We start from the raw sequence: 21795 nt of genomic DNA on the forward strand, positions 1-21795 counted from the left end.
AGGGCTTATGGTAGTATCCTCTACAACTTGTTAAATCATAAACATTTGAAAATATTGGTGGCTTCCCGATTATAGGCCCCTTCCCCTATTTTAAAATTCTGGATCTACCACTGATTTGTCCATACATTCAACTGATCCTGAGAAATTGTTAGGAAAATAATACATTTATGCAGTATAAAGAGTATTAATTCCTTAGTTTTCGATTGTGCTTGCTCAACCATGAAAATGTTTAAAATTCGGAAAGTATGTGGTGATAGAAATGATGGATGATAAAAACAAGAGCAATTAAAGTCACATTTGAAACCGAATTTGACCCCAATAATCACTTTATCATCCTTTAAAATGCGTCTGTGACATTGAAAATACCAATTTTCCCACTTTGATGCGTACTCACTCATCCATAAATAAATGAATAAATTTCATTTTTGCACAGAATTTTGCCCATAGGTTAATAAACATTACTGCCAAACGACAATGCTAAAGACAGCCTTGAAAAAAAGTTCCACCATATTGAATAAGGGGTTACTTATTCGTAAACATATGCACCCATAATGTACACAAGTCTATGAGAGAGGAAGTCAAAATTTTGAAATGAGGGTTTGTTTCATGGACGGTTTTTGTTCTTCTGCCAACAGTTATTTCATGAAAACTTCGCACATGGCTTCAGAGTAACACTATCCAAAAAGGTGTGCACACCAAAATAACCATTGATGCGGCACAGAGTGGGGCCAAGGCCTTGAACTTTCTTCTCATTTGCATAATTTTCGAGTATTGTGTGCTCACACATGCATTAAACATCAAATGAACTATGCAAGGAGGTTTGTGACAGATATCCATAGTTACAAATTGCATTTTTTCCAATAACGTAAAAAAGAGCTAATCACATTCCACATGTTCATTCAAGTGTGAATGTTTAATTAAACGCCTTTGAATCATTGAAGCATGTTAATTGGTCATGAACACAACGAAAAAATTGAGAAAAGATCATTTTCAGTTACCAAAATGAAACAATACTTGCCTATGATATTTGAAAATCGTATTTTTTGTTTTCAATAAATGTTCATTGAACCGTGAAACGATGAATACTGTTGAAGAAACTCTTCCCCAAAATAACTATCATCATATTCAATCATTTTTATTGATAGAAACCTGTAAAATATCAAATTATAACAAATTCGGACTGGTGTTTATTCAACCGTGAAATTTAGCCAAAAAAGTTGTATCGTCTTTTAGAAAGTACCTTTTATAAGCCTTCTGACTATTTTACATGATGAGAATGTGGAATTAGTTCCAATAAAATGGAATCAAAGTCATGATATTTGGCTTGTGACTTTTGAAAAGTGACATTTTTGCCTTCTGACGGTGCTCACTGAAGCATGACGTAAAAAACGTCCATAACATTTACTCAGAGGGTAGCTTATAAAATTACCTACACGCTCATGTAAAAATATATTGAAAACTCGAATTGGTTCGGAAATTATTGATGTTTGTTTAAGGGGGGACCTACTTTTTTTGTTGTGTATACATACCTATAGTCTCAAAATTGTTCAAGATCTTGCAGAGTGGGGGATGCTGGAGCAGATAACAAAGAACTTTAAATGCCCATTTCATTTGGCTGGTTTATTTCAATATTATATCTGATGTCAACCAATTATATGCAACAATTAACTTTCAACATTTATACATGTAACTGTTAAAGGGGAATGAAACCTTTTTAACAAATAGGCTTGTGTAGAAACAGAAAAATCAAAGAATAAGAATAAAGAAAGTTTGAGAAAAATCGGACAAATAGTAAGGAAGTTATGAGCATTTGAATATTGCAATCACTAATGCTATGGTGATCCTCACATTGGCAATGCGACAAGGATGTGTGATGTCACTGATGAACAACTTTCCCTTTGGTGGACTATAAAATACCCTCAAAATGTCTCTTTTTGCCTTTCCTTATGATGATACAAACTCTTTATCCATGATGTATTCTTAAAAAATATGTATTACATGCCCTCGTGTAAACAGAACACATGATTTATGGATAAATGTGATAAAAGAGGCAATTCTAGTGAAATATATACTAAAGTAATGGGGAGAGTTGTTCACAAGTGACATCACACATCTTTGTCGCATTGCCAATTTGCTATCTCCATAGCATTAGTGATCGCAATATTCAAATGCATATAACTTTCTCATTATTTGTCTGATTTTTCTCAAACTTTCGTTGATCTGTTTCTTTGCTTTTTCTGTTTTCACACAAGCTATCTTGTTCCAATGGTTTCATTCTCCTTTAACTTCTACCTGTATAATGATATTTGTAAGATCAACCAGAATTGCATCAGTTGATTGTCTGCAAGGTATATCTCCCTCATGGTTGAGTATGTATGTGAAACTGACACTGAAATTAAACATATACACAAAGCCATTAGCAACTTGATTATTATTCATAAATCAATCAATCAATGATCATTTCATTGATAAACAACAAAATATGTGTGTCCCTGGTTTTAAAACAAGTAGGTATCAACAGAGGTTTGCAATCTTGAACAGAACAGTTTGACTGGCTTATTTTAACTAAGTAAATCATTCACAATGGTGACTTCATTGTGCCAAATGTGTTTATCAGTATATGGCCAGCCATCCAAAAGTAAGAGAAACATATTGCAATATAATCTTAAGAACATGAATGAATTGAGTAACATGAATTGTCCAAAGGGATAAATGATTAAAATGAGTCATATAAAAAATATTGCTCTGGCAATATCAATCATTCATAATATTCATAGTCTATTATATGAAATTAAACACCAAATTTGGTTCCAGATTTTGATAGATTACAAAATGTTTAAAATTACCCTTAATTCTATTCCATACAATGGAGATCTCATTCATGTAAATCTTTAAAATGTGACTATGTAAAAAAATAAATAAAAAAATAGGACAAAAACATTGTTTGGTCACTCACTTGCATATCACTGTTTTTTAAAAAGACAGCTTTAAAACTTCATCAGATTTTTTCACTGTTTCGATTCATTAATTCTAAAGTTGGTAAAATTAATTTCAGGACGGTTTACCCCTTTGATGTGAAATATAAAACAGATTTATATATTTACCGAGTAGAAAGTGTGGTCTGCCAGAAAGGTTGCAACCTCTAGGTGCAGTGCTGTGATGGAAGAATCAACTCTCATAGCCCTTGACATTACAGGCTTACTGTGTTCTGTCCAACAGGTGCTTCTTGCTTCAAACATATGCAGAAAAGGTGTCTGAAACAACAACATGTAAAAAGATAATCATAGATAACATCCAAAGAAGATATTAAGTTTGGGTGACCTGAAACCAAGGCAGGATATCCAGTACCTGTTTAAAATTACCCTTAATTTTATTCCATACAATGGAGATCTCATTCATGTAAATCTTTAAAATGTGACTATGTAAAACAAATAAATAAAAAAAATAGGACAAAAACATTGTTCGGTCACTCACTTGCATATCACTGTTTTTTAAAAAGACAGCTTTAAAACTTCATCATATTTTTTCACTGTTTCGATTCATTAATTCTAAAGTTGGTAAAATTAATTTCAGGACGGTTTACCCTTTGATGTGAAATATAAAACAGATTTATATATTTACCGAGTAGAAAGTGTGGTCTGCCAGAAAGGTTGCAACCTCTAGGTGCAGTGCTGTGATGGAAGAAAGGTGTCTGAAACAACAACATGTAAAAAGATAATCATAGATAACATCAAAAGAAGATATTAAGTTTGGGTGACCTGAAACCAAGGCAGGATATCCAGTACCTGTTTAAAATTACCCTTCATTTTATTCCATACAATGGAGATCTCATTCATGTAAATCTTTAATTGTGACTATGTAAAACAAATAAATAAAAAAAATAGGACAAAAACATTGTTCGGTCACTCACTTGCATATCACTGTTTTTTAAAAAGACAGCTTTAAAACTTCATCATATTTTTTCACTGTTTCGATTCATTAATTCTAAAGTTGGTAAAATTAATTTCAGGACGGTTTACCCCTTTGATGTGAAATATAAAACAGATTTATATATTTACCGAGTAGAAAGTGTGGTCTGCCAGAAAGGTTGCAACCTCTAGGTGCAGTGCTGTGATGGAAGAAAGGTGTCTGAAACAACAACATGTAAAAAGATAATCATAGATAACATCAAAAGAAGATATTAAGTTTGGGTGACCTGAAACCAAGGCAGGATATCCAGTACCTGTTTAAAATTACCCTTAATTTTATTCCATACAATGGAGATCTCATTCATGTAAATCTTTAAAATGTGACTATGTAAGAAAATAAATATAGAAATAGGACAAAAACATTGTTTGGTCACTCACTTGCATATCACTGTTTTTTAAAAAGACAGCTTTAAAACTTCATATTTTTTCACTGTTTCGATTCATTAATTCTAAAGTTGGTAAAATTAATTTCAGGACGGTTTACCCCTTTGATGTGAAATATAAAACAGATTTATATATTTACCGAGTAGAAAGTGTGGTCTGCCAGAAAGGTTACAACCTCTAGGTGCAGTGCTGTGATGGAAGAATCAACTCTCATAGCCCTTGACATTACAGGCTTACTGTGTTCTGTCCAACAGGTGCTTCTTGCTTCAAACATATGCAGAAAAGGTGTCTGAAACAACAACATGTAAAAAGATAATCATAGATAACATCCAAAGAAGATATTAAATTTGGGTGACCTGAAACCAAGGCAGGATATCCAGTACCTGTATGTCCAAGTTTCATGAACTAGGTCCATATACTCTCTCAGTTATAACATCAATTAAAAAACTAAACCTACGTTGACGACGCCAAACTCCTCAAAAGAAGTTTGGAAATCTGACTTTGATCGATAATCCCTACTCAGTTTTAGTAAATATCAATGTGTTATAAATATCAATGAATAGCTCATTTAATTTTCTTTAAAATGATACCCTACATGGTATGATTATGGTTCACATTGAGGTCCAGTGCCTTGAAATGTGGGGCAATGACAAACTTCAAAAGTTGCAAGATGACACAATATTGAAAGTCATTATTCTTTTTTCCTTGGTGATGAGTGAGTTTCTCAGTGGTTTCTTTTGACTTTGATCGATAATCCCTCCTCAGTTTTAGTAAATATCAATGTGTAATTAATATCAATTAATAGATCATGTAATTCTCTTTGAAATGATACTTTAAATGATATGATTATGGCTCACATGGAGGCGCAATGCCTTAAAATGTGGGGCAAGGTCAAAATTCAAAAGTTCCAAAATGACATAATAATATTGAAAGTCACTGTTCTTTTTGTTTGTGGTGATGAGTGAGTTTATCAGCGGTTTCTTTGAATTGTTTTCATGCACCTTAACATTAACATGGAATCAAACACATAAACAAACCATAACTACATAAACCTCAACAAAACATAAAATATTGAGAGCAGGGGCTTGATTTGAATGGATTTCATGATCTCTATTGACACAGACAAAAGAATCATGTTCTGTATTGACCCTTCATGACTATTTCTGCTCGTTTTGCAGCTTTTCACTTCAGACCTCATCCAACACTTTCGAATCCTGCTCTTTTCGTGATGGCATGATCATAACAAGCACGGTATCATTTTAAAGATAATCAAATTTTCTTTTGTATGATATCAAATATGCATTGTGTAAAATTTGGAGTTGGGAGAAATTAATGGCCAAACTCAGATTTCCAAACATCTTTTTTGCTAGTGTTGCAGCTTTTCAATTCAGACTTCAACCAACACTTTTGAATCCTGCTCTTTTTGTGATTGCATGATCATAACAAGTGGAATGCCTCTGGCCGTCTCACCTGCATCACGCGATTCAACATAGCAGCAGTGCTGACTTTGAAAACTACTATAACTCACACAAGATGTTCAGTGATACTTGGTTACTCTTAATTCCACGTTTTATGAATTAGACCAATACACTTACAGAGATAGGATGGTAATTCAACAAATACCCCCAATGCGGCCAAAGTTCATTGATCTCACATGACATTTGACCATGATCATGTGACCTGAAACTTGCACAGGATATTCAGTGATACTTGATTACTCTTATGTCCAAGTTTCAAAAGTCAGATCAATGAACTTGCAAAGTTATGATGGTAATTCAACAGATACCCCCATTATGGCCAAAGTTCACTGACCTTTGACCCTTGTCATGTGACCTAAGATGTGCACAGGATGTTCAGTGATACTTGACTACTCTTATGTCCAAGTTTTATGAACTAGACCAACATACTTTCAAAGTTATGATGGTAAGTCAACAAATACCCCCAATTCAGTCAAAGTTCATTGACCCTAAATGACCTTTGACCTTGATCATGTGACCTGAAACTTGCACAGGATGTTCAGTGATACTTGATTACTATTATGTTCAAGTTTCATGAATCAGATCCAAAAACTATTAAGGTTTTGATTGTAATTCAACAGATACCCCCAAATCAGCCAAAGTTCATTGACCCTAAATGACCTTTGACCTTAGTCATATGACGTGAAACTCATGCAGGATGTTTGGTGATACTTGATTAACCTTATGTCCAAGTTTAATGAACTAGGTCCATATATTTTCTAAGTTATGATGACATTTCATAAACTTAACCTCAGGTTAAGATTTTGATGTTGATTCCCCCAACATGGTCTAAGTTCATTGACCCTAAATGACCTTTGACCTTGGTCATGTGACATGAAACTCTAATAGGATATTCAGTAATACTTGATTAACCTTATGGCCAAGTTTTATGAACTAGGCCCATATACTTTCTAAGTTATGATGTCCTTTCAAAAACTTAACCTCAGGTTAAGATTTCATGTTGACGCCGCCGCCGTCGGAAAAGCGGCGCCTATAGTCTCACTCTGCTATGCAGGTGAGACAAAAATCATAGTATCATTTAGAGAAATAAATGATCCTTTGAATGATGTCAAATATGCATTGTGTAAAATTTGGAGTTGGGAGAAATTAATTGCCAAACTCAGATTTCCAAGCATTTTTGAGGGGTTTGTAACAATGTATTGTTCATAGAGTTCTGAAGAAGATAACATGTTTGTATTTTTCGATTATCAATGTGAAAAATAAAAGTAGACTAGTAAGAAAGTGGTCTAATCGAATAACAACTTATAATTTCTTGTAATTTTTACTTCAATTTATACAGAAAGCAAAAAAAATCATTGAGTTGACTTGTTTCTTTCAAGTTTTCAATTCAATTCAAAATTTATTTCAATCAATCATACAAATACAGGTATATACAAAGTAGGTAAAAACGTGGGATTGGGAGCCCCTAGAAGTTTTCATTAAAAAAAAACTTGTGGGTGGGGCACCACCATGGTACAATCAAATACAATTAATATAATAAATATATGTATAGTGAACAACAAATAACATTGAAATACAATTAAAAAAAGAAAGAAACAATGAACTAACATAGGGGAAATAAACAAACAAGCAAACTAGGAGTAATAATTATAAATCATAGTGACCTACAGTGTGCTATTGGCAGGAGTTCTTATACTGAGCAAAAAATTCAACTTTCAAGAGTTTTAAAACTTATTTAGAGTTTTACTTTGTTTAATATCATTATTTAAATCATTCCACAGCTTAATTCCTCTTTAAAAGCACATATCCCATAATTGTATTTCCACAATCAAATTATTACTTACAACCAGAAGGGATTACTTCTTTTATTGAGGGCAAATATTTGAAAGACAATGTTCTTACTTTGGTAGTAGCATAGACTAGAAAAATACCCCAAATTTACATTTACCTGAATAACGTACCAGCAAATATGGTCAATATGACAGAGTATTGTTCATAGAGTTTTTAAGAAAAGAAAATATTAAGGTTGAAGCTTCAATATGCGCTTGCTAGTAGACAAGATTATTTTTTTTTGGATAAAATTACCATTTTTGTTTATTGTTGATAAGATTGCCTTCAATCTCAGTTACAAGCTGGTAGATCTTAATGTGTTTTAATTATTACATGACTTTGTGGAAGAATTCTCTTTATTAGATGATCGATGTGATAACTTTTGATATAAACTAGGTTACTAAAAATGGTCTAAATAAAAATGACACAGTTTTAAGAAATTCTAGTAATTTGTAAAATCCCATTTCTAAAAGCACATCCCACAAATATTTTCCAGGTATTACTAAATTATTTATAACCAAATAATTACTTACAGTACATCCAGAGGGGATTACTTTACTAAGGGCCAAAGTTTGAGAGGCATAATGGTTCACGCTTTGGTAGCAGCATAGAAAAGAACAAGTGGAGCTTCTCTGACTGTCTCACCTGCATTACTTGATTGAATATAGCAGCAGTGCTGACTTTGAAACAAGGTGGTTCATGAATCTCCCGATATCATGATCGATAAATATGTAATATGATCTTTTGACCTTATCATCCTCATGGACACATATCGTATTACTTAAAGGTTATATGTACCAAATGTAAAAACATTTGATGCAAAAATGAATAAATGAGAGCAATTTGGCAGAACAAGACCTTTTGACCCTTTGAACTCATCACCCTCATGGACTCACATGTGGTATTACCCAAGAATCATTTGAACCAAGTGTCAATATAATTGATGCAGAAATAAAGAAACGAGAGCAATTTGAACAAAAACTTATCATTTTGGGAACAGACATGACCTTTATCATTTGACCTTTTGACCCCTAGATAACCTTCTACCCCCATAACCCTCATTGACACACATGTGGTATTACCCAAGATCAAGTAATTGATGCAGAAGTATAGAAATGAGAGCAAGTTGAACAAGAAATAACATTTTCGAACAGACCAACAGAAAAAGTGAGTACAAGGTTTCTATCGAACTTTGTTCAGGAGAGAAAAAGCAGTAACCTATTCATTCTATATTCCAAAATCTATTTTCTTACATAAATGAATGGGTTCCATCACTACACTGACTATGGATAGAGCTTCAAATGTCATGTCTGTAAATGCTGGACAGGCAAGACTGCTTGAAATAGTCGCAGATTTCAGCACTATCTCATCACGGCCATCATACCTAGGCAGAAATGAAGAAAGCAATCAAATTAAAAATATATTTATGGGGAATAATTACTAATGGGAATGAATTGAGGAGATTATACATTGGCTACAAATTACTAAATTAAAATACAAACCTACCAATGAAATATTTGATATCTTACTTTAAACAGTTCCTTGACTCGAAATTTACGAATACAAACCTATATTTCATATCTTACTTTAAAGAGCTTCTTGGCTAGAAACTTTCTAAATTAAAAAACAAACCTAACAATAATAAAAATATGTGATATCTTACTTTAAACAGTTCCTTCTTGTAAAGTGGCATAAACAATGTCAATGTTTGCAGTGGAGAATTCAACATTTCAAAAAAAGTTTTTTTGCTATTTATTTGGTCAGTCATACTAATATATAGAAACATCACAACATTCATCAGGCCATGTTCATCCTACCAACAAATGGATTTGAATTAAAAACAAGTGGATTGCCTCTAGCAGTCTCGCCTGCATTACGCAATTTGATATACCAGCAGTACTGACTTTGAAAACAGCTATTAAATAGTTATTCATGAAAGAAAATACTCATATAATAAAATACTATGTCCATTTTATACCCAACATGACCTTTGATCACATATATGATCGTGTGACCTCAGACATGTGCAAAACAACTCAATTACCCTTATGTCTATGTTTCATCAACTATCTGAGTAGATCCAAACAGGTCTTTTTAAGTTATGATGACAGTTAAACAAATACCCCCAACATAGCCAAAGTTCATTGACCCTAAGTGACCTTTGATTTTGGTCATGTGACCTGAAACAAGCACAAAATATTCAGGGATACAGTACATGGTTACTCTTATGTTCCAAGTCTACATTTACTAGATTGATAAACTTCTGAAAATTTAAGATAATTCCACAAATACCCCCAACATTATCGAAGTTCATTGACCCTAAATGACCTTTGACCTTAGTCATGTGACCTGAAAATCGCACAGAATTTTCAGGGATACATAATTGTTTTCATGTCTAAGTTTCATCAACTAGTTCCATAAAATTTCAAAGTGATGACGATTCCACAACTACCCCAAACATGGTCACAGCTCATTGACCCTAAATGACCTTTGACGTTGGTCATGTAACCTGAAACTAACTCAGGCAGAATGTTCAGTAATACTTGATTACCCTTATGTTCAAGTTTCATGAAGTAGGTCCATATACTTTCTAAGTTATGATGACATTTCAAAAACTTAACCTTGGTTAATATTTCAATGTTGACTATGCCGCTGTCGCCATCGGAAAAGTGGCGCCTATAGTCTCACTCTGCTATGCAGGCGAGACAAAAATCAAAGAAGCAAAGCCTGAAAAATATCTGGGATTGTTAACATATTATATTCCAATCCTAAATATTTTATTTCAATCTACCTTAAGGATTTTTTCCAAATCTTTTATTTCATGATTTAAGATAAAGATAACAAGAGTGTGGCTGAGGCAAGCACATGATATGCCTGCCTGTAAAGCAGAAAATGGAGATATCGTTCAAGCAAGAAAAGTGAAAGGTGGCAATGCCACCTTTGACTGTCTGACCTCAATATCAATAGAATTCCTGAGATCTATGCTCGTACCATACAAACCAAATTATATGAGCCTGAAGGTTAAGTTAAAAACTGAAGTTATCACATTTACAAGGACTGCAGCAGGGTAAGGTAAAAACCTGTCACTGTGACCTTGACCTTTTGACCTAAAAATCAATAGGCATCCCGAGATTCATGCTAGTATCATACACACCAAATTATATGACCCTAGGTTACATTCAACTGAAGTTACGCATTTACAAGGAAAAGTTAACAGATGGACGGACAGACTCTGAGCGTGATCTACCATAATACATCCTGTTGAGACAGGCATATGAAAAAAAGGAAATTCAACAAGAATCTACTGATTCTACTAATTCCTTTGCTTACATTCTGTATAATATAATTGTGGAATTCAGTGCATTTACATGAAAAAAAATTATATTCACTCAATCCTTGCCCCCAGTAAAAGGGTCTGCAACTGACAAGACATATCAATGATAGAGATGACAGTGTCACACATTCGTGAAGTATATTGCATTTTGCAAACAAGGTACCCTTCACAGCACTTGTTAAAACAAGGCATAAGCAATTTTGTGAACAGAATTGTGATATCAAAACTTCATTGTGAAAGAACTGGGATGGAATAACACTTGTCATTATAAAGAGTCTTGCCCATAAACTTTAATTTTGATCTCAAAATAAACTTTGACCATACCATGTGACCTCCGAACACAATAACATGCAGGTCTCCTAAAGTACACCTTCAACCCAAGTTTGGTCGAAAAAGTGACTTATGGTTGCAGATTTATGTGTCATAAGAGAGTCTTGCATGTAAACTTAAACGATGACCTGAAAATGACCTTTGACCTTAACATATGACCTCCTAGTGCAGCATAACATGCAGGTCCCTAAAGTCCATCTACCATCCAAGTTTGGTTGAAAAGTGACTCACAGTTGCGAAGTTATGTGTCATAAGGTTTGTGACGTACAGACGGCGGACATTTGGATCCCTAATGTCTTGCCTTCACCTCCAGTGGGCAAGACAAAACTTACAGATATATCTTTCGAAAATTGCATTTGTTCACTGATTTCAGTAGCTTACAACAGTAGCTTGTAAGCCACCTGTTGGTGATAGGAAATACAGAATAAGGACAAGAAGATCTTACCTGATTTGTTTCCTGCAGGGACTTTCCTTATTAGTTCAAATTCTCTACCCATAAGATATAAACTGTCAACTGTAAACTCGGCTATATGTCGACTGCACTTCAATTAAGGTGACAAACTACCTCCATTTTCTGATATCAGAGACAAAAACAAAAATCAGAATGTATTAAAATGTTCAGAATTGTCAAAATCATGCTTTCACTCACAAAAATCTTCATTTACAAACAAAATATTTTCTAATGTAACCTGTACACAGAAAATGATTCAAAGCATATAGGTATAGGATATTTTGATAATTCAAAAGGATATCGAAAATACAAAACATAAATCCTCAACAGAACTTAGTCACTTTCTGATAATTTTGGCGACTTGATGATGATGATGCTGCACAACATTTGTATAGCACCATATTTCTGCCAAAGGTATTCAAAGGTGTCTGTAGGGCATAAAAATCAGCATAATGAAGATAAATAATTTGTAGAATACACAAATAACTAAAACAAATCTCAGTTTAATTCAAAATGGATAAAATGGTAAAAGGTCTCAAATTCCTACGGTGCAACATTTCTTTGCCCTTTTTAAATGCAATAAAATTTAACAAGTTATCTTTCTTGACTTTTTTTCAGAGAAAATATTTTGCAAATAAAATGTGAAAGATGTTGTACATGTAGCTTGCTTGAAAAACCAAATCATGTCAATATTTGTTAATTTGTGGGACTTAATGAAAATTTGGACAATTTTTGTGGACAGTAGGGCATAAACAAAATAAATACATCAAAATTTGCAATTCAGTCACACAAACGTTACACAATGGTGAATTCTTTACACCATTCTTTCAAATAAATCTTCTTATGTTGATATACGACAGGGAAATAAACCTTTTTTTTATTCAAAGTTACCAAACAAATAGACAATCAATTTTGCCACTGAATATACATGTACTGAGATCCATGTTTAAATTATGTGGCTATTTTTCACACTGATTAGTTTCTGACAAATCTAAACAAGTCTTCTGTACTAAATAGCAGGATATCGTCACCTTTTTATAACACATAAATCTCTCTAAACTAGATACACGTACATCAACAGATTCATTTTTACATCATTCGCTCTTGAAGTATTTTTCCATTCTTTTTTATGCAAGAAATCAATGAAATATACCTTTAAATACCATTTTCTAGGTAGATTAAAGTCGTCTAAAACTAAATTAAAGTTCATGAAATGTTTGAAATATTCAGTTATTCTTCATTACATCTTATTAACAAAAAATGTGTGCTTTATACACTGTTCAAAAATATGATTTTATTATCTATTTTGGTATACGTGTAATCCTATTCTGATTGATTTAAGATATTCTTTAACTGGGTTTAAAGGACAAGTCCACCCCAACAAACAAGTGGAATGCCTCTGGCGGTCTCACCTGCATCACGCGATTCAATATAGCAGCAGTTCTGACTTTGAAAACTACTATAAAATAATTACTCACAAAAAACACCACTTATAAAATGATGCAATACTACATTCATTGACCTTTGACCTTGATTATGTGACCTAAAACTTGTCAGTGAAACTTGATTATGCCTACATGTATATTCACATTTCATACACTATATCTATTATCTTCAAACTTTGAAAGTTATGACAACAATCTTATAATTACCTCTAAAATAGCCAAAGTTCAATGACCTTTGACTTTGGTCATGTAGACAGTTGATAACTGTTATGTCCAAGTTTCATGAATCAGATCAAAAAACTTTCAAAGTTATGATGGTAATTCAACAGATACCCCCAAACATTGCAAAAGTTCATTGACCTTTGACCTACATGTAGGTCATGTGACATTAAATTTGCAGAGGGTGTTCAGTGATACTTGATTACTCTTATGTCCACGTTTTATGAACTCGATCAAAAAACTTTCAAAGTTATGATGGTAATTCAACAAATACCCCCAACTTGGCATAAGTTCATTGACCTTACATGACCTCCCATAGTCATTTCAAATAGTCATTTAAAAAACTTAACCTTCGGTTAAGATTTGGTGTTAACACCGCCGCTGTCGGAAAAGCGGCGGCTATAGTCTCACTCTGCTGTACAGGTGAGACAAAAACTGATTTTAATAAAGAGAGAAAAATCCAACAAGTATAACACTGAAAATTTCATAAAATCTGGATGTAAAATAGGAAAGTTATGGCATTTAGAAGTTTCGGTTATTTTTCACAAAACAGTGATATGCACAACTCAGTGACATCCAAATGAGTCAGTCGATTAATGTCCATCACTCACTATTTCTTTTGTTTTTTTGTTTGAATCATACAATATTTCATTTTTTACAGATTTGACCATACGGACCAACTTGACTGAATCAATTAGTAATAAATGGTGCTAATTCCCCCCCCCCCATGGGGGGCCTACTTACATTGATGAGTGGATACCATGCGCGACCAAAAAAAGGATGTCTTTATCAAGATACATGTAGGGCACGTTACTTTATGTATGTAACGTGATAAAGTTGTCAAAAACACTATGAAAAAAGGGTATCTATATTTGCCAGGAGAGCTACGTCTTTTATAGGGTCAAATTTGTGAGGGTGTAAAAAATGAGGACAAAAATGTTTTATAAAGGACATACTTTTGCCCCAAGAGTCAATGCTACGTGTATAGAGTATGATTTGCGCAAGATGTTGGAGGTGGGGCTGTACTAAACCCAATGATGTAGGTGAAGGTAAAAATCGACGGCCGACGTCCGTCACATAATAAACATATCGCTGTACTTGTTTAGGGGGTCAATTCAAGGAACTTGCCAAGAGTATTCTTTCGTTTCCAATACTTGTTAAGTATAGGGTTTCACACGGCAATACTTGTTAAGGGGTGCATTTTTAGAAAATGGAAAATACATTGTAAGGGTGTTTTTCGAGACCCCATGGTCGCGCATGGTATCCACTCGTCAATGGAAGTGCCCCCCCCCCCCCCCCCCGGCTAATTCCATATGTTCCGGGAAGAATTAATCACTGTTTCGCTTGACAATGAGGAGAAAATTAGAATATTTCATGTAATGAAATACAAAAGAAATAGTGAGTAGATGATGTTATCAATCTCCTCATTTGCATACCGACCAAGGTGTGAATAGAACTGTTTTGTGAAATTAAGCAAAATTTTAAATGTAATAACTTTCTTATTTTACATCCAATTTGATGCAATTTTCAGCATTATGCTTGTTGGATTTTTCTCTGTTTATTCAAATCAATTTTATGTTGACGTGGACTTGTCCTTTGAGTATCTGTAAAAAGACCAAGAGGTTAATACATCTTTCAAAAAATCACATGCATTTATCTACATCTTTAAGTACAAAGTTATTGTAAGACATAATCACTGCCTAATTTATTCATGATTATAAAAAATAGTCTAAATTTTCTTTGTCTATACATGTAAGTCTTTTTAACCCATTCTGCTAGTTGTATTTTAATTTCAGCATGAAGCAGGGAAAGAGGAGCGATTTCGAGAGTGGGGGCTGACCATGCAAATAATATAAGATGGTCATTTCTGTACATGGTTTTGGGAAAAAATGCAGTGGCTGAAGACAATGCACCCCCCTGTTTCTGCACTGTGGAGTATTTAACTATTTTTCAAGTTTTTTTTAAAGTATATATTGAGAGCTATAACCATTTACATCAGACCTGCAGATTCCTGATTCAAACTAGACTCGTATTTCATTGCCATCCATCCAAACATAAAAAAATTTCTTAAAATCAATTGAATATTTCTCAAGCAATTGCATAGAAATCAGTGCAGGAGACAGACACAGTAATGGCTGGCTGGGGCAAGGCTTAATGACAGTGCCTTCTAAAAACTCATTCAGTGGGGGCACAAAATATCTGCAAAACAACTTACCTTGTTCCTTTCCATACAGTATATATGAATGCAGCGTCTTGTAGATGACTGGTTGCCAATTTTCTTTTCATTACCACTGTATGCACCAACATCCTACAAAGAATGAGGTATTAAATTCTAAACCAGCAGGTCAAAATTACCCTGTATTTGGTGTAATCTACACACACAATTTTTTTAAATAGAGTATTTCATATATAAAAGTTATCATGCGCACACCAACTTGAATATTTAATGAGCTGTAACTTTTCACCTGTGGACTCCGAATTCGAACTTAGCCTGTATTTTGGTGTCATCTACCTGTAGACACACCCAAAGCTTTTTAAATCTGTTGAATATTTCATAAATTATCATGCGGACACCAACTCAAATATTGAAAGGTCAAATGTACCCCAGAGAAATGTTGATTTTAATAAATAGAGAAAAATCAAACTAGCACTACACTGAAAATTTCATCAAAATCCGATGTAAAATAAGAAAGTTGTAACATATATAAAGTTTGCTTATTTATCACAAAACAGTGATATGCACACCTGAGTGACATGCAACTGAGAGAGTTGGTGATGTTCCTCACGCACTCTTTCGTTTCTTTATTGTTTGAATTGTAAAATATTTCTTTTTTTTACAGATTCAACTGTAAGGACCAACTTGACTAAAACATATAGTAAAGTATATAGTATTATTTACACAATGCTAATTTCACATGTTCAGGGAGGAAATAATCGCTTTTTCACTTAACAATGAATAGAAAATTAGAATATTTCATATTATAAAATACAAAAAAATAGTGATTGGATGATGTCATAAGTTTCCTCATTTGCATACCAACCAGGATGTGCATATACTGTTTTGTGAATTTAATTTTTTTTATTCAAATTAACTTTTTGTTGGGGGGACCTGTCCTTTAATGAGCTGTGACCTTTGACCTGCAGACTACAAATTTTGGTGTCATCTACCTACAAACCAAATTAGTACTAAATCTGTTTAATTATTCATAAGTTATCATGCCGAAACAAACTCGCATATTTAATAAGCTGTGACCTTTGACCTGCAGACTCAAACTTAACCTGTATTTTGGTGTCATTTACCTACACACCAAATTTCTTTTAAATCTGTTGAATATTTCATAAGTAATTATGCGGAAACCAACTCACATATTGAATGAGCTGTGACCTTTGACCTGCGGAATCCGAATTTAGCCTGGACTTTGGTGTCATCTTCATGTACCTACACACTGAAATTTGTAAAAATCTGTCAAATATTTCATAAGTTATCATGCAGAAACCAACTCACATAAAGAGCTGTGACCTTTGACCTGTTTACTCCAAATTCGATCTTAGCCTGTATTTTGGTGTCATTTACCTACACACCAAATTTCTTTTAAATCTGTTGAATATTTCATAAGTAATCATGCGGAAACCAACTCAAATATTGAATGAGCTGTGACCTTTGACCTGCGGACTCCGAATTCAAACTTAGCCTGGACTTTGGTGTCATCTTCATGTACCTACACACCGAAATTTGTAAAAATCTGTCAAATATTTCATAAGTTATCATGCAGAAACCAACTCACATAAAGAGCTGTGACCTTTGACCTGTTAACTCCAAATTCGATCTTAGCCTGTATTTTGGTGTCATCTACCTTCACACCAAAATTTGTTTGAATCTGTTGAATATTTCATAAGTTATCATGCGGAAACAAATTCGCATAGTTAATGAGCTGTGACCTTTGACCCGCAGACACCAAATTCGAACTAAACCCTTATTTTGGCATCGTCAACCAACACACCAAAATTTTTAAAAATCTGTTCAATAACTTTCATATTTAATGAGCTTTGACCTGCAGATTCGGAATTGAAACTTAGCCCGTATTTTGGTTATCACCAACTCGCATGTAAACCAACTCACATATTGAATGAGCTGTGACCTTTGACCTGCGGACTCCAAATTCGAACTAAGCCTGTACTGGTGTCATCTACCTACACACCAACATTTTTTAATTCCATTTTATATTTTTCAATTTATTGTGCGGAAACCAAGTGGTGGGACGGACGGACAAGGACAACGCTTAATGCCCCCTCTGGACTTCTGTCTGCAGGGGCATAAAAAGTTTTAAAAATTTCTGGAAGGCAAGCAACCTTCATTGTATGGACTTATACCGTTTGTTGACAAACAAACAAAGGCACTCAATACTCGACGGTTCATTACATGCCGTCACGCACAGAAAAATCAAGTGAAATCCATCTTTTTTATTAAAAATCCTGTAAATGGTTGTGATTTTATTAATCTCTACACCTTCCTACGCCTAATGTATAGGAAGGTTTTAAAAAATAGTCAATTAAAATGTTAAAAATAAAGGTTTCTCACCAGACCGATATAGTGTAGATCCCTTCCCTCGATCCAAATGTACACAACACAAATAAAATACTAAAATTTATTACATGATTATAAATAATTAGCAGTATACTAATTCTTTATAATCACGTAATGAATTTTAGTATTTGTGAAATAAAATTTTTTATCTACTAATTGTTCTTCAAAACGGCATCACTAACCGGATGTACGTCATACAAAGTGGTTCAAGGGTCGACCCCATTGTATTTACATTTTGTACAATTGGATCGAGGGATCTACATGACATCAGTCTGCTAAGAAACCTTTATCTTTTAACATTTTAATTGACTATTTTCAATTCATCTCGCGTGCGAAGGAATATCAGACATATGCATGAAACACATTCAAATAGAACTACATTGTATTTCATAGGTTTTTGCCCAAATGAAATATAAAATAACATACATTTGGATTTCACATTCTGCTACATGTATGACACTTACCAAACCATTTAGATCCTTGAGTGATTTCTCTTTGAAGTTTCCTTTAAAAAAAAATGTATTTTTTCTTGATCATCAGTGAAGATTTCATGGAGATGCCCTTCAATCAATGACGATATCAATTTTTGGCCTAAAGAGGGTGCGTGATTTATATTCATATCAAAGACATTACAAGGGAAAGACTAGGCACCTTAATTTATTTACACGCAAATTCCAAAAAGTGTCCAATCTTTTCATTGTACATAGATGTTGGTAGACCGTAGTATAATTGACATTCGTTAAAGCTTGTACTTTTTGAATAAGTAAGTCTAGTGTACTGCTGGTTTCATTCCAGGTACGTATATTTTTATTTTTTTTATTAGTCATCATTTTAAATTATTTGCAAAAGTTTTATCGTCAATAATAATCTTGGATTATGTTTTTGAAGATATTTCATTTGTTGGTGCCCATAATTAGTCAAGTAATCATAAGAATTGCACATTAATAATAATAATAATAGGCATTTATATAGCGCCATCTATCTAGAAATATTCTATTCCGAGGCGCGTTATTATTACCCCGGCTTTAGCTCAAGCTGCCTCTCAGCGCTCATGCATTCAAAGAATTAATCCTGCCGGGTACCCATTCACCTCACCTGGGTCGAGTGTGGATAAATTTCTTGCTGAAGGAAATTACGCCATGGCTGGGATTCGAACCCACGAACCTCTGTTTCAAAGTCAGAAGACTTATCCACTGGGCCACAACGCTCCACATAATTCATTCAAAGAATTCAGACAGTTATAAAATTACAGAGGAGCTGAATCAAGGTTGTGAAATTTATTAGCACCACCAACGGGCTTCTATGTATTTCTGTAGAAGAGACATGCAAAGTCACGTTCCACAAAATTCCAGGCTGAGGTACATGTAAACTAATTTGCTCTTTTTTGTACAATTTTTATTTCCAAATTAAATTTTAAAATATTCTATTGCTACTTACTGGTAAGAGCCCCAGTGGGTAGCAAGGGGTTTCGGCAAATATTACTTCTGCCATGAAGCGATATTTGTCGACTATTTAGAAATCCAGTGTCAAACACGGTCCAGAGTACGACTACGAGTACAAGGTTAGTATAACATACTACATGTAACCTCACCTCGTACTAGTGTGAGTGTATTTTTTAAAAACCTTCCCACGCATTAGGCATTGGAAGGTGAAGAGATTAATAAAATCACAACCATTTACGTGATTTTTAATAAAAAAGATGTCTCTTACCTGCTTACATTATGAAGGGCGGTTAACATGGTTAAGACTCCAATGATGAAGAAGTATACCGTACTGTATGTCAAAGTATTTTAAAAAGACATCATCATGGAGTCCTCAAGACTAGGCCTAGTGTACGTGTGAATGAGTAGCTCAGCCCACTCATTCAATGAACAAGATTATTGATAGCCTCAAGACGTCTAGTGAAACTCGTACGGTACCGGTAGTGACAGTGCAATTTTCATTGGCATTGCCAGCATATAAAAACAAACATCAGTCATCAGGTCATCACATTTCCAATTATATGAAGTAAAGTAAAAAAAAACAGCATGTACTTACACTCAGCACAGACGATCACATATTAGACGAAATCGTGCTGGAATAATCAACCACGATTCAATCAAATCTGACAGTGACACTCGCAGCCATGAACAACGATCGTCCACTTACTCGATCATGCCCGGAGCTTCGGCTGCCTTCTCATGCAATTTCCGTCTCAATTATCCGATCACCTGATCACAGCACAGTTCGAACTGAAAATTCTTCAAAGGCAAGTTCGAACATCTCAGAATGCGTATGTATAAAACCATAATCAATAAAAACAAACGGTAATCGTGCCAAGTAAACGAGGAGTATAACTTTGAGCCAAAAAAAAACCCGATGCACCAAATTTGTTTACCGTTTCGTAATAGTTGTTGTATAGTTAGTTTGTGGATTGTGGTCAGTAGAGGGCGCTCTAACATAAAGTAAATAAAAGAAATATAGGCAAATATATATGTTTTCGGTAGTAGAATTTCACCATTTTATCCACTTTTTGCATTATGGAATTGCAAAGGAATGGAAACTAAGAATCTTTTTCTATTTTTTGAAATAAAGACAATACTTTTTGAATAAGTAAGTTTTGTGTTAGATCGATTTAAAAAATAGCATGCATTCAATGCTTCCTATATATAATTGTGTACAAAGCGGGGTATAAATTTTCAGAGATCAGAAAAATGAAAAGTTGATTTTCTCAATATATCCACAAAAAGTATATAAATCATCATCAGAATTAGAAAATATATGATAAAAATAACATAATTATGACCCTGAACCTTTGCCTGATCCCTAGAATTTTCCTGTAGAAGTGTTTTAAAAATCAGTTTTGCACCACACATGCCCATTTTCACATTTTCCCCAAAAATGAGGATACTTGACTCTTGGTCCAGAAATTCACTTTTAAAAATATAAAATCGCCTGAGAAGAGGAAAAAGTGTTTTTATAAGCATCTTTCATATATTCTCTACCTGATCAATCAAAAGAAAAAAATATTTTCATTGAAATTAAAATTTTTACCAATCTGTCATATAAAAGCACATTTTAATATATTGTAGTGTTGTAGACTTATATTTCCACTTCATTTTTTCAGAGATCCTGGACACAAAAGTTGATAAATGGCCCAAATGGTCTGGAAGGAATGAAAAAGTTATTCAATCTCTGCTATATGAACTTTGCATTCCTCAAAAATTAAGAAAAATATGCAAAATTTACGTTTCCACATCCAGCACCCTGTAGAATTTCGGCACCACACGTGCCCATTTAGAGAGAGAGGGAAAAAAAGAGAGATAGAAAGAGAGAGAGAAACAAAGATAATTTCATAGATGGCATGGCTTATAAAGAGGGGGGGGTAGACTAAGATTGGAGCACACAGCCACCCCCCATCCCTCCTTAGTTGAGCACTATTAGCCCTTAGATACCTTACCTTACTCTGTGCCTTTTTCTAAATACCTTCTTGAAGGTACCACTCTAGTCCTCTTCAGTAAAGTTCTCAAAGCTCCTCTCTACCCCCTTCCTTTTACATGAGCAATTTTTAAAGGTCTTTCTAATATTAAGTATGTGATGTACACTAACACAAACCAATGATGAATCAGAACAAAAAGAGGCATAGACGCTCTATACATTGACCAGTCTACATATAGGCTTACATATACACAGACCTACTAACTTTAGCTGATATTGCCTTGCTAGCCATTAAATCAATTCTTTGCACCTCTTGATGACTAAATATATTGATATCAGTGAGAAATTGTTTGC

At 33.9% G+C, this 21795-nt stretch overlaps 1 long non-coding RNA gene across 1 annotated transcript; it reads right to left on the reverse strand.

Annotated features, from left to right (window-relative positions):
- Nucleotides 1–2211: 2211 nt before the first annotated feature.
- Nucleotides 2212–20758, reverse strand: LOC121410867. The gene is made up of 9 exons (XR_005969392.1): nucleotides 20062–20758; nucleotides 15655–15747; nucleotides 11770–11898; nucleotides 8914–9044; nucleotides 4492–4641; nucleotides 4059–4128; nucleotides 3622–3691; nucleotides 3105–3254; nucleotides 2212–2389 (listed from the first exon to the last, which is right to left on the reverse strand). It is a non-coding gene; the product is annotated as an uncharacterized LOC121410867 (long non-coding RNA).
- Between the last annotated feature and the right edge of the window lie 1037 nt (nucleotides 20759–21795).

Source organism: Lytechinus variegatus, chromosome 3 (assembly GCF_018143015.1).
Source record: "Lytechinus variegatus isolate NC3 chromosome 3, Lvar_3.0, whole genome shotgun sequence".
NCBI classification, from domain to species: Eukaryota; Metazoa; Echinodermata; class Echinoidea; order Temnopleuroida; family Toxopneustidae; genus Lytechinus; species Lytechinus variegatus.